Raw genomic sequence first — 5,603 nt, forward strand, 5'->3', positions numbered from 1 at the left:
TAACGTACTTATAACGCCTCTGGTGATGCGGGTGTCAAAAGACGTCGCTGATTGCTTACCATCAGGTGACCTGTCTGCTCGTTTGTCAGCTATTTCCATTAAAAAAAGAACCTAAAACAAATACACAATTAAAACAGCAAAAAGCATTATTTCCCAAAGATAGAAACAGAAACATTAAACATGACCGATGTCTTTAGGATAACATTCCACAATGTTGCAAGATAAATGTTCCACTTTAGCCCACGCCGCAGCCCAGCGCTGGACAATTACAAGTGGTGTGATGCGGGTCCTCTCGTAATTTGTTTGCGGAACAACAATTGTTTGACGTTTTTGTGTGGAACACGAGACACGGATGTTTCACGGTTTTGTTTGAGATGTTCTCTTAGGTACACATGGAGGATTGCAAATAAGGAAATAATCTGGATTTGTTTCATAAAACGCGCGTTATACTTATAACGCATTGCTAAACATATTTTTTGTCTATCAAATAAACCAAGGTTATATATTAAATATGTACATATAAAAAAAATATGCGATGATGTTACAACGCTCGGTAAATTCTCCAGTTTCGTAGATAGTGGGTTCGATTCCCGAGTCGGCACAAAATCAGTATTACACGCAATGCTTACTGTGTCCACTCTAGACTAGAACTGCTTTTAATATGTTGTTATCATTGGTATTAATTAAGAGATATTAAGAACAGTTCAAGTCGAATTTCATCACATTTTAAATACAGAGGCATACTTAAGCATTCATAAAATCATTTTAAACTAAAAATTTTAAACAAAATTACAATACGAGGGTTATATTTGTCGAAGTAGAGCCGTGATCGAGTCGGAACACAATTTCCGCTGCCACTAGGTACGTCGGGCGGGATATTGCTTATAAATATAGCACATATTGGAAATAAATATCTATTTCCACTGTGCACATATTTGTATTGAATCAAAGTAATACAGGAACGCAGTTTCAGACAAGCTTTGTTAGATGTTAGACCAGTTGTGACAATCGTGGCTACTGAATATTTCTGATAGATTCGTTTCCAGTGTCGATTCATTTTCTTTCTACAATATTCATGAGCCTACTTTCACCAATCTTGTGCTTGTGGTGCTCGTACTATTATTTGTTATTGTGCGAACTGCTAAGGAGTGAAATTCTTTGCCGGAGTCTGTGTTTCCTGATCGATATAACCTGGGTATCTTCAAGGCTCGAATGAATAGATTGTTTATGGGCAGACGGCGTCGTCGACTCCCATCGTAAACTGCATCATCACTTACCACCAGGCGAGAGGGTGACCAAACATCGACCCTTCTAATTTAAAAAAAATAAGATGGTTTACGGCCAAATTTAAACGTATTATTTCATGCACTTATTTAAATTATGATTCAATAATAGTTATTGTTGCAAACTGTTGCAAAAAAGGACTTCAATAACAAATTCATCAATTCTTTAAGAACTCTTCTTGCAATACCTCAGCGTTACACCTTTATTTCACTAAAATTTCATTTGAAACGAGTCTATGTACGTTTTACTTGTCCAACGGTGCGTGACGCCTCATAAGAAACCTTTTTACTAAATGAAAATACTACATACGAACTTTAATTTTATTAGATGGATCGTGAGTACCATTTGTTATTTTGAGTAATATTTCTTTTATCTATCAAACGATAATAATTTGATAAAGTAATTAATAGGTTTTGTAACTTGTGAAATTGTTTGTTATGTCATCTAGGATCGTTATAGTTAATTGACTGCACGATTGTCGCGGTGGCTGGGCAACCTGCTGCCACGCAACGTGTAGCGGCTTCGATTCCCGCACGGAGCAACTCTTTGTGTAATCCACAAATTGTTGTTTCGGGTTTGGGTGTCATGTGTATGTGAACTTGTATGTTTGTAAACGCACCCACGACACAAGAGAAAATCCTAGAGTGGTTCCTTTAATAAAAAAAAACAATGTGCGTAGGTTAAAGAGCTGAAGGCAAAGTTGTGATAATAATATCGCTTATATTACCTACGTGAAGTTTGATAAATTCCAACTCAAATGAGGATAATATACTATAAGAAGCATTTCTCGTTTAACTAAAATTTTGTCAACAACAAAATCATACCGTATAATTTCCAAGCAACTATTTAGCAACACTAATTTCCAAACGTGCAGTAACCTTAGCTACGAGTTTTTCAACACAATAAAACAGTCTGGCTTTACACATGAACAAAACACCCCTTACTGCAAAATAATTTAGGTACACAAAAGACATTTCAATTTATCAAAATGCAAAATACCTTTGCACCCCCCTACATTCCCCTACAGCTGAAGATATTCACAATGCACGAAGTCCAATATTTCACATTAATAATATGATTCCGAATAAGCTTCAGTAATTCAAAATTTAATACTGTAGGACATAAATGGAGGTGGCAGGCTTAATACTAATTTACATAGTTGGTACCCAGGCTGTCTAGACATGCTAACTCATTACTAAAACCTATTTAAGTACCCACTTGAAGTATGGACAACAGAGGAAGCTGTGGAGGCTCTTTGTATATTTTATTTATGTTGATATGTTTATAGTAAAGTTGTGGAGAAATGGTGTTAGTTGTTGTGGCAAGATTGGTATCTATATTTTTATATTAGACTTTGTCACGTAATTATTTAACGAGGAACTTAACTAGTTTCAAGTCATGCTAGAAGCTCATATTCTTGAGCAGCATTCCGCGACACATTCGTAGTGAGGTTAAGCGCAGGACCAACGGCTTTACGTGCTTTCCGAGGCACAAGGGTGAAGCACCGCCAAACTTTCTGACTCCAGGTTAATAATGGTCATTTTACTCAGAAAATGCCATCATCACTTTTTAGCCGGTGCGGGAATCAAACCACGTTTCACATCAGCTGGTCACCAAACCATGCAGTTCATGCACTTCACATTATATCTTAGCTATCTTTTATTTTAAATAAAATAAATGACAAAATACGTTTCAAAATATACTCGAGGACGTTTTACTCCATAGATTCTCTGTTCTAATAACGGTCACGTAAGCTCTCATACTTCAGGTAGATTGGCCACCCATCTATGATCTGACCGTAGTCGCTGACGACCAGCCTCTAGGTACTACAGTCTACCTACGAGAACAACATATGGAATAATAATATGAAGTTTTATGTCCTAGCTGCATTATTAAACTTTTCATCATAGTGAACGGTTCAGCTTCAAAAGTAATATCTTTTTCAAGAAAGTTGCTGCAAAGGAACGTGATGATGGTCTTTAAATGGACTTATGCTTAGTTGTAAAAATACTCGTACCTGTAAAAAAATCTATTATAGACATTCATGAAGGGTACATAGAGTCTAAATTCATGCGTATTGTTCACCAATAAACTTTCTATCGGTTGTATGAAAAGATAAGTCTAGGATTGTTAGCTACCATACACTTCGCACTAATATTATCAATAACGCTGAAACTACTGAACAGATTTTATTGACATTATTTTGGTATACAGACATAGTATGAGCTGACTTGGGTGATAGGATACTTTTTTATCTTACAGGAATGTGGGCGAAGCCGCTGGCAGAACCTAGTGAATAATAAAGAAAATTCTAGTTAGCTAGTTTCTATAGTGCTTTACGTTCCTCTATGTCCATGAATCTCTTTCATTCAATACCAAAAGTATACTCACATTAAGAACAAACACCGATGTTAAATCGGCCGCGACTAGCACACATTGATTCCAGACAAGACGTGCCTTTTTCCCCTTGAGAAAACCCAAGAGCACGGTAAACCCGTGTTGATGGCAAGAGACCTTACAGTGATCTTATACAATAAGATGTTCTAAAATTATCTGCCACGGCTTTAATGGGAGGCAGTGTTGTGTTTGAAGATTATAATAGTAAATATAAATTAGTAAATATGAGTATTTTTCGTTTCACACAAAAAAAATACGTTTAAGTTTATTATGCACGGCTCCTATAGGTCGTAGCGTCATGTATTATAGTCATTTTTTCTCGAGAAATGGGCTATCCAACATAAATATAATTATTCAATTCAGAACAGTAATTCCGGAGCTTAACGCTTACAAACAAACAAATAAACATACTCTTCAGCTTGATATATTAAAGTATAGACAAATAACTGGTCTAAATATAAAATAAGTACGTTATATTACATAGTGAATTATATGTAGTTTCATAAAACGTTTCAACAGTAAGTCTATGCTTCTTTCTACCAATGCGCAGCTTAATGCAAAGCAACTAAATAAAAGATGATCAACAGGGTATTGAGATGGAAGATATTTAAAAAAGCTGCATTAAAATGTCGTATTTTATTGAAGGCGACATTTTATTGCGACCGTTTCCGTGCTCTTAAGAAAAAACGTGCTATACTTTTTTCTATTTCATTTACTTGATTGAAAACTTTACAATTTTTCCTATTATTCCTATATATAAATGAGTGCTAACATGTTCGACTATACCCTTTATCAAAACAATCATATTGGTTATCAATACGTCCGAAAACAAATTGATAAAAATAATTACATATTTAAATTATTTAATTACATTAATTATTTTAATCGATATAAATACATTTACAAAAAAAAATCATCTTAAATAAGTAATAAATAAATAATATAAAACTACTAAAGAAAAAAAACCATCCATTAGGCGTCAAAATACTCGTCCGCATCACTGTCACGGAAACGTTCCCAAAAGACTTGCCGCCATTGTGATGTGATCAAAGAAATGTGATAAAACATGTGATAAAATGCTCAGTACTTTTAAAATATTTACCAAAATAAAATAGTCCAAAAAATGTGGAACGCTTCACGATTTTGCGTGTCATCCTTGCGCAGGGGCCATGCTAATCTTCTCTGTATCGTTCCAATTTTAGTATATGTACTGCCGAAGCAAGTACACTTGTTAGGGAACCGTTTTGGTATACATGATTCCTAGCATGAAAATTTTACTAGCGCGATGCAGAGTTTTTATAAATTACTGGATGATAATAATTAGTTTTGGATTAAAAAATAATGTTCAATAAAATTTAGGAAGTTATTTATATTTTTTTGGAGAATAAAATTACAAATTCGATTAATTTTCTATTTTTAATGAATAAAATTACACTTGTTAGTCATACTTTGTAAAAAGCGCCATCTAACGAAACCTAAAAGAACTAAAATCCTTTTTTTATACATAACAACATTTTTCATTATCATTCTCTATTATTCCAAGAAAGTACTTTAAATAATATTTATATTTAATTAATCAGTTTTTATTAAAAAAAATACACAATTAAAGTGACATTTACTCCAAAAAACTGCATGATGTGAGCATATACTAAGTCCTAAACATTTTGACAGATGGCAGTAATGTCTAGTGAGACGACAGCGCCATCTATGTTTGGAAACGAGTACTATTCTGCACCCTTATTGAAACAACCCCTACGACTGCAGACTCACCCCATCACTCTTGGGGTGGTAAACCACGTGTTTAATGCAGGTTCGTATAGATGGCACTTGTCAATAAATTGCAATTGAACCTTGATTCACTATGAACAGGCGTGTTATTATTATGAAGGGAGTCAGTCAGTTCGTCAGTTTGATCTTTCTTT

The 5,603-nt window shown here is 34.5% G+C and overlaps 1 non-coding gene across 1 annotated transcript; it reads right to left on the reverse strand.

The window, feature by feature from the left end:
• Window positions 1-4,800: 4,800 nt before the first annotated feature.
• Window positions 4,801-4,907, reverse strand: LOC118276520 (U6 spliceosomal RNA). The gene has a single exon (XR_004783675.1). It is a non-coding gene; the product is annotated as a U6 spliceosomal RNA (small nuclear RNA).
• Between the last annotated feature and the right edge of the window lie 696 nt (window positions 4,908-5,603).

Source organism: Spodoptera frugiperda, chromosome 31, assembly GCF_023101765.2.
Source record: "Spodoptera frugiperda isolate SF20-4 chromosome 31, AGI-APGP_CSIRO_Sfru_2.0, whole genome shotgun sequence".
NCBI classification, from domain to species: domain Eukaryota; kingdom Metazoa; phylum Arthropoda; class Insecta; order Lepidoptera; family Noctuidae; genus Spodoptera; species Spodoptera frugiperda.